The sequence below is a fragment of the Amblyraja radiata genome, chromosome 31 (genome assembly GCF_010909765.2).
Source record: "Amblyraja radiata isolate CabotCenter1 chromosome 31, sAmbRad1.1.pri, whole genome shotgun sequence".
Lineage (NCBI taxonomy): Eukaryota > Metazoa > Chordata > Chondrichthyes > Rajiformes > Rajidae > Amblyraja > Amblyraja radiata.
In genome coordinates, this window is record NC_045986.1 from 11,601,627 (window position 1) to 11,610,845 (window position 9,219).

Sequence of the window (9,219 nt, forward strand, 5' to 3'; positions counted from 1 at the left end):
GTGGACAGCTCAGTGGTACTCATCGATTGTCTTTGTGCTGACTGGTTAGTATGCGACAAAGGCTTTTCACTGTACCTCGGTTCACGTGACAATAGACTAATCTCAAGCAGGAAATTGTGGGATGATGATCATGTAGAGCAGGGGTCGGCAACTTTGTTCTGCCAAGGGGCCAGGTCGCATGTCTGTGAGCGGATGGCGGGCCACATCTATCGCGTGTACACATGGATCCCGCCCCGGATGGCAGGCATCAAATCACGTGTTGATGTAGATCCTGCCCCTTCGAGGACGCCACCTGGAGCACTGGCCCCTAGTTACCGGCGCTCACAAACATGGCACACCTACGGACCATTGCCTTGGCTCTGTCCTGAAGGCGGTGGCTCAAATACTCACACTCACTCGTCCCCGGCCTATTGACAACCCCGATCCCGACACGGAAGGTGCGCGGCCGTGCCGGCGGCTTTGCGCAGGATGCGGTACAGCCAGAGCTCGGCGCTGCTTGGCCATTGCGGCCGCCAACGCAGGCCTCCTTACGTCACCGCGCATGGGCGTCGCGGCCTCGGGAGGCACCGGAGATGACGGAAGTCTGCGGGCTGGATAATTACGGGAGATTAAAAAACGCTTGCGGGCCGGATGATTTCGGTTTACGAGCCGCAGTCGGCCCGGGGGGGCCGTAGGTTGCCAACCCCTGATGTAGAGGTTAGTTTAATTTGGCATCATGGTTGGCACAGATGTCGTGAGTCAGAGGTCGTGTTCAAATCATTTGTCCCAGAATCAGCCGGATAACACAAAGGAGAGCTGATGCAAATTCTTCCACACATCCTGTTGTCTGATCCGTCCTCAGGATTACACATGAATTCTCAAGTTACACATATTAATTAAACAAGATCAAGAACTGATTAAATAAACTGATGCAAAAAAACAAGTTGCTGGAGGAGCTCAGCAGGTCAGGCAGCATTTGTGCAGAGAATGAACTGAAGAAGGGTCTCGTCAAGGGAAACGTCATCTATCCATGTTCTGCTGCGATGCTGCCTGACCCACTGAGTTACTCCAGCTCGTTGTGTCCTTTGGTGTATTAACCAGAATCTGCAGTTATTTGTTTCTACATACTGACAGACGACGTTTCGGGTCGGATCGTGAAGAAGGATCCCGACCCAAAACGTCACCCATTCATGTTCTCCAGAGATGCTGCCTGACCTCCTGAGTTACTCCAGCACTTTGTGATGTGGGTTAAACACGAGTTCAGTTGTTATTAGACACAAAAAGGAACACATGACGTTTCGGGTTGAGACCCTTCTTGAGACTGAATTCTATGTCTGAAGAAGGGTCTCGATCTGAATCGTCACTCATCATGTTCTCCAGAGATGCTGCCCGTCCCGCTGAGTTACTCCAGCATTTTGTGTCTATCTTGGATGTAAACCAGCATCTGCAGTTCCTTCCTGCACTCCAGTTGTTCTTGATCAGGCTGCGTGACCTTGGTTTCTCTATCATGCAAAATGGGCTGGAGGTTTCTCAGGGTTCAGATCGGATTCTAAGTGGTGCTGGATAACGCTCGGTGTCTCGTTTACAAGAGGATGGAATAACAACAAAATGGATCAAGTATCCCGGTGTAACCGTGGCTCCTTCTGGAGGACAGTTGAAAGCGTTTATCGTTGAGGTTAGAAAGAAAACCAGTTTCTGACGGCACTGTTGAAATCCAAGCAGATTAAACACCTGCCAAACCTTCCCACGTTTACGCCCCACCCTCGTTCCACATCACACTGAGCCTCTGCAATGCGGAAGCTTCATCAAGAGCCAACAACAAGTGTTCCACTGACACCGAGACACAGTGAAAAACTTTGTTTTGCATGTTATTGAAACAAATCAGATAACATACATAAATACAATCAAGTCAAACTCCATAGGTAGATCAAAGGGAAAGATACAGTGCAGAATATAGTTCTCAGCATTGTAGCGCATCAGTTGACAGACAAATGTGCGCAGTGGGGGAAAGAGGTAAATCTGACAGTCTGCTCGCTTATGGAAGGACCGTTCAGAAGCTGTTCCCGAGTCTGGTGAACCACACTTTCAAGCTCCTGAACCTTCTTTACTTTAGTTTAGATATACACCGTGGAAACAGGCCCTTCGGCCAAATGAGTCTGCACCGACCAGCGATCACCCGCACATTGACACTATCCTACACACACTAGGGACAATTTTACATGTATTCCAAGTCAATGAACCTACAAACCTGTATGTCTTTGGAGTGTGGGAGGAAACTTAAGATGTCGGAAAAAGCCCACGCAGTCACGGGGAGAACATGCAAACACTGTACAAACAGTACCCGTAGTCGGGATCGAACCCGGGTCTCTGGCGCTGTAGGCACTGTAAGGCAGCGACTTTACCGTTTCGCCACCGTGTCGTCCTTCTGTCTGATGGCAGCGGGGAGGAAGGAGGAATGACCAGGCGGGACTCGAATCTCCATCCCACACTGCGCTGGAGGCAGAGATAAAGCAGAGGCATGTTGGACAATTGGCAGGAAGAGTGCAGAGACCAAAGGTCAGGTCTTCCATGGTGGTGAGGTGAATAGGGCAACTCATGCTCAGCTTCCTGTACCTTGAGATCAGCCACAAACCGGCTTCAACAAAATAAACTACAGCTGCTAGATTTTGCCAGTGGGAGACAGAATGCAGCCAATACACCTACCGACACACTCCGTTAGACCTATCGCGTGGACTGCACTTGGGAAATGGGGGCAAATCTGGTGATTTGAAAAAGAGATTCACCATTAAACATCACTGAACATTGAAATTTCACACCGCCCAAAATCTGTCCCAGTCTCAGCTTCAATTTTATTTGACCCCATTTTTTTGGAAAGTGCTCTCCAGTAAAGTCAAATAAATGCAACAACATTGCCAAATTGCAGGAACAATGTGGGCTGAAAACTGATACAAATCAAATATATTTTATAAAGTTTCTAGTGTCCTGACTGTTCCATTAAAAGGATTATATTATATCATCCGGAGAGGTCGAGACCCAAAACGTCACTCATTCCTTTTCTCCAGAGATGCTGCCTGTCTCGCTGAGTTACTCCAGCATTTTGTGTCTATCTTCGGTGTAAAGCAGCATCTGCAGTTCCTTCTTACACAATAAGTAGAGGATGATCACTGTGATGGAATTTTACTGCAGGCCCCCCCCAATTGTAGATGGGAATTAGAGGTCTAGGTTTATTGTCACGTGTATCGAGGTACAGTGAAAGGGGAAGATACATAGTGCAGAATATAGTTCTCATCATTGTAGCCCATCAGTTCTGTAGACAAAGCCCAATGTCCTCAATGGGGTAGAGGTGAATTGGACAGTCCCCTGGCTCATGGAAGGACTGTTCAGAAGCCTGATAACAGAAGAGAAGCAGTTTGGTGGTGCGTGCTTTCAAGCTTCTGTACCTTCTGTCTGATGGGAGCAGGGAGAAGAAGGAATGGCCAAGATGGCACAAGTTTACATTGACTGTTTTCGCGGGCTAGCATGAAGAGTAGATGGAGTCAATGGTGGGAAGTCCGGTCTGTGTGATGGACTGGGCTACATCCACAACAGTCTGCAATTTTTTGCAGAGGAGAAAATATACCGGGAGATTGCAGAGCTATAGGAATATTAATAAAGTTGTATTCTTGCGATTGAGGGAGTGCAGCGTAGGTTTACAAGGTTAATTCCGGGATGGCGGGACTGTCATATGCTGAGAGAATGGAGCGGCTGGGCTTGTACACTCTGGAGTTTAGAAGGAAGAGAGGATATCTTATTGAAACATATAAGATTGTTAAGGGCTTGGACACGCTAGAGGCAGGAAACATGTCCTGATGTTGGGGGAGTCCAGAACCAGGGGCCACAGTTTAAGAATAAGGGGCAAGTCATTTAGAATGGAGACGAGGAAACACTTTTTCTCACAGAGAGTTGTGAGTCTGTGGAATTCTCTGCCTCAGAGGGCAGTGGAGGCCGTTTCTCTGGATACTTTCAAGAGAGAGCTAGATAGGGCTCTTAAAGATGGCGGAATCAGGGGATATGGGGAGAAGGCAGGAAGACAGGGATGATCAGCCATGATCACAATGAATGGCCAAACGGAATGGCTCGAAGGGCCGAATGGCCTACTCCTGCACCTATTGTAATAGATGGAGATTTTAATTTCCCTTATATTGACTGGGGCTGCCATAGAGACAATGGATAGGATGGGGCAACACTAGTTAGGTGTCTCCAGAAATGTTTCTCTTATACAATATGTTGATGGGCCTACAATCGAGGGGGCAACAACCCACCTCCTCCTGGGAAATAAGGCTGGGGGTGATTGAAGTGTCAGTGGGGGGACACTTTGGGAACCAGTGACCTTAATTCTATTTGTTTTTAAATGATGGATAAAGATGGAACTGGCTCACAGGTTTACTTTAGTTTAGTTTAGAGATACAGCGCGGAAACACTCCCTTGGTCCCACCGAGTCCTTGCCGACCAGTGATCCCCGTATATTAACACTATGTTACACTAGGGACATTTTTTACATTTACAACAAGCAACCTTCAAACCTGTACGTCTTTGGAGTGTGGGGGGGAAACTGAAGATCTCGGAGAACACCCACACAGGTCACGGGGAGAACATACAAACTCCGTACAGACAGCACCTTTAGTCAGGATCGAACCTGGGTCTCTAGAGCTGCAGGCGCTGAAAGACAGGAACTCCACCGCTGCACCACTGTGCCGCCCAGGCCATAAATTGGGGCAAGACCATTTTCATGGTAAACAGGAACTTGCAAAGGTTGATTGGGGGGTGGTGTTTACAGGTAAAGAATCTTTGGGCAAGTGGAACGCTCACAGCGCCAGAGACCCGGGTTCGATCCTGACCTCAGGTGCTGTCTGTGCGGAGTTTTCTCGGGGTGCTCCGGCTTCCTCCCACATCCCAAAGACGTGTGGGTTTGTAGGTTTATTGGCCTACAAATGAATGGCTTAGTGGTAGCGGTGGTTTCAGATAATCCCCGGCTTGCTAATGCCTAACTTATGTACAGCCTGTAAGTACAGACACGTCTGGGATGCTAGTGGGACGGATTTGCCTGCTGCTGCCGGGTGAGAACACAGATCACGGCCACATCTTCAACGTGATCTGTTTGGGTTGTGAACAGTTCGCAAGGACAGAACCTTGGCCTAACCTGGTAACGACCTGGACAATTAAAGGCCTTTTTCAAGGGCTTTTAAACAGGTACGTGGATAGGAAAGGTTTAGAGTGATGTTGGCCAAGTGCAAGCAAGTGGGTTTAGCATCTTGGTCGGCATGGTCGAGATGGCTGAAGGGCCTTTTTCCATGCTGTAATGGTCTACGATTCTGTGACTTCATTGGCTGTGTTGTGTTTAGTGGCTGGTATGTGGGTAGAAAAGGTTTAAAGGGATAGAAGCCAAATGTAGGTAAATAGAACCAGTTCAGGTAGCAAACTTGGCCCCAGCATGGACGAGTTGGGCCGAAGGGACGGTTTCCATGAAGTACAGTTCTACGAATGTAACCATGCTCATGCATTCACAAGCATTATTGCTTAGAAACGCGAGTGGGTCTTAAAGGTTGCTGTAAGATGGCATAGATGCAGTGAGACAGTGATTAATTGTATCTCTATTCCGTCACATCAAACCTGAGTTGTGACCCACGCAAAAAGAACACACAAGTTGCTTACTCTTGCAAACACGGGCAGAAGAAGCGTAAAATAGAACAAGAGAAACAGAAGAGAAATACAAGACATTACGGTTTTCTCGATTGGGAAAGACAAAAATTCAATAAAAATAATCAAGACCAAATGGAAAACAAGGTTTGTTAAACTGAAACTTATGGGCTTGTTGTCCAAAATTTAAAAAAAACCATCAGCAAGTGCCATGTGTACTCAAAATCAATCGCAAGGATTTCACATTCTTGATTTTCTGGGCAGGCTGCTCCAGAATCCAAAAAAATCACTCAATAACATTAAATTGCAGATTAATTGTTCCTGGGACAGGGTACATTGAGTGAAAGGTTCTGCTAGATCTCATTAACTTGCAGCAAGGTGGTACCTCACGTGGATTTAAGCAAAGCCCCAAAGCCACTGGGACAGGTGATCACTTGGGTACACCAGGTGAAGGATTCCTTTCTCCAAGGGCATCGGGGAATGGCAGCATGGTGGCGCAGCTGGCAGTGCTGCTGCCTCAGAGTTGCAACGACCCAGGTTCGATACGCTGCCGGGTGGAGTTTTATTTAACCAAATATAATTTAATCAATTATTTACAATAATACGTATGGTACAAAATAATCAAAACACACCACCATAGTACAAGTCAAACAAATATACAAAATAAACTATTATACAACTATATCATCATCTTGTCAAGGTTGCACTCCACCCGCCGTGGCGCTCAGCGGTCCCGGAAATCCCCCAGGGCCCCCGTGGACTGCGCGTAGTCCATTTCTAGTACCACCCGGGTGTGTGGAGTTTGCCTGTTCTCCACGTGACCTTGTGGATTTCCCCCAGTTTGCTCCCACATGCTAAAGATGTGGGTGACCATTTCGCTCAACACCTGCGCAGCGTCCGCCAAGGCCAACAGGATCTCCCGTTGTTCGTACCATTAGGTTGCAAGCTACCCAAGCGGAATATGAGGTGACGTTCCTCCAGTTTGTGTGTGGCCTCACCCTGGCAATGGAGGAGGCCCAGGACAGAAAGATCAGTTTGAGAATGGGAAGGAGAGTTAAAACTTTTAGCAACCGGGAGATGCAGCAGGCCTTGGCGGACAGAGCGCAAGTGTTTGGCGAAATAGTTACCCAGACTGTGCTAGGCGGGGCGGGAGTGGTTTGGATGGGAAGGGATGAGCGAGCTAAGTCATGGCAGAGGGAGTGATCTCTGGAAAGATGAGATGAGAAGTGACTGATGATAGGATCGTGTTTAAGGTGACGGAAATGATGGAGAAATATGTGTTGGATGCGGGGGCTGGCGAGGTGAAAGACAAGGACCTGGGGAACTCTATCCTTGTTCCATCCGACAGAAACACAGGTGAGGGAGGGGGACCCACGCTTACGAAAGAGGGCATCTCGGTTGTCTGAGTAGAAAGTTTAGTTGGAGCAGAATTAGGCCATTCAGCCCCTCGATACTCCACCATTCACTCATGACTGATCTATGTTTCCTCCTCAACCCCATGATCTTTGACACCCTTGCTAATCAAGAATCTGTCACTCCACCTTAAAAACACCCAATGATACCTAATTAACTCCACAAATTCACCACCCTCTGACTAAAGAAATTCCTCCTCATCTCCTTTCTAAAGGTACGTCCTTTTATTCTATGCTATCTATCAGAGATTGATAGATTATTGATTAGTACAGGTGTCAGGGGGAATGGGGAAAAGGCAGGAGAATGGGGCTGAGAAGGAAAGAGAGATCAGCCATGATTGAATGGCAGAGTAGACTTGACCGGCCGAATGGCCTAATTCTGCTCCTGTAACTTATGACGCTGTGCTGGGCAGTCCTAGATTCTCCCACTACTGGAAACTTCCTCTCCACATCGAATCTATCCAGGCCATTCACTATTCAGTAATTTTCAACGAGGTCACTTCTTAAGCCCCTATCCCACTTTCCCGAGTTTTCCCCTTGATTCAAACTCGGAGAATTACGGTAATAGCCAGCCAAAGGTACTCGGGGTTATTTTTTTTATTGTGGACATTTTTCAACATGCTGAAAAAATGTCCCGACTTACCCGATGCCCCGAGTACCTACGGCTGGCATTACGAGCCGCTACGAAATATCTACGGACTCCTACGGCCGCACTACGGACATTCTCCGAGTGAATCAAGGGGAAAACTCGGGAGAATTCGTGAGTAACTCGGGAAAGTGGGACAGGGGCTTTATACTTCTAGACTCCACGAGTACAGGCCCCAGTGCCATCAAACGCTCAATACTCCAGATGCGGTCAGACTAGTGCCTTATAAAGCCTCAGCATTACATACTGTTGAGGAAAGACTCATCTTGGAGTAGACGTGGCAGAGACAGAGAATTTGAGATTGGGGAACAAAGTGGAAGAGGCAAGGTGAGAGAAAATGTAGTCAGGATGGTGAAAGGAGATGTAGTAGATCCATTCCCTCCACAAATGCTACCTCACCCTCTGAGTTACTCCATCACTTTGTGTTTTATTCAAGTATCCAACATCTGCAGTTCCTTGTGTCTCCATCACCCACTAATTATTTACACTAAACCTATTTTATTCTCCTCCCCTCTACCACTGCCCACACACGTTGGTCTATCTTTGGGACGTGAGAGGAAATCGGAGCGGCCGGAGGGAGAGAATTTAAACTCCACACACACACACACACGTGTATACACACACAGCGTCCGAGGTCAGAATCGAACCCGAGTCTCCAAGCACCGTGCAAGCACCAGCTACGAAAAATGGTGGAAAATCAGTTGCAAAAAACAACATGGAGATGTGTGTGTGTGTGTGTGTGTGTTGGGGGGGGGGGGGGGGGGGGGGGGGGGGGGAGAATTAAAAAAAAAGGCACAGTTGGCACATTTGTGAGCGATTGGGTTGAGAGGCTCCGCCCGCTAAGTAAATACTACCGATCAGCCCGGCTCCGGGTTTCGGACGTCCCGCCTCAGGTCAGGACAAACTGTTTCAAGCCCCTCATATTATTAACCCCCGTGGAAGCCACTGTCGTTGAGGGAAAAGAGCGGGCTGCAGTCCAAGACTGGTCGCCCCGGTAGCCTGGCTCTGGGGAGAAGGTCGGTCGCTGCAGCGAGCGCATCAGCTGATACATCGCAGTTGATACATTGCAGCGGATACAATGTATCTCGTTACATCTGAGCCGGTAGCTGGGAGCGCCTCGCCTCATCGCCGCACAAACCACCCACCCACCCGCCTGTAATATGTGGACAAGCCAACCCCCACCCCCCCGAAATACAACTGAACCATTCACCAACCTGCCAAGCTTCAACACACACACACTTCCGCGATCAGCCTTCGCCGGCAGAGACAAATATAGAGACGAGCATCATCTGACCACTGCTTCCGGAGAAGGTTAGAGCCTGCCTCTCTCACACTTTTACACTTAGTTGGCGTTTTCTGTTCACCGTGATCTATTATGGAGGTCACACGCTGCTTTTGTGCACCGGGCAATGATTTCGTAAGAGCTTGGCCATTTTAAGATTGAAATGAGTGTCATTTGCGTGTGGTGATTCTTGTGAATTCTCTGCTCCAAAGATATGGAGGGCA

At 48.2% G+C, this 9,219-nt stretch overlaps 1 protein-coding gene across 1 annotated transcript in view; it reads right to left on the bottom strand.

Moving 5' to 3' along the window:
• The window catches only part of h6pd (hexose-6-phosphate dehydrogenase/glucose 1-dehydrogenase), a 46,454-nt gene extending 37,468 nt beyond the window's left edge, over positions 1 to 8,986 (bottom strand). The window contains exon 1 of the mRNA XM_033047830.1: positions 8,928 to 8,986. The gene's annotated coding sequence lies outside the window, so the exon portion shown is untranslated. The remainder of the gene's footprint in view (positions 1 to 8,927) is intronic.
• Between the last annotated feature and the right edge of the window lie 233 nt (positions 8,987 to 9,219).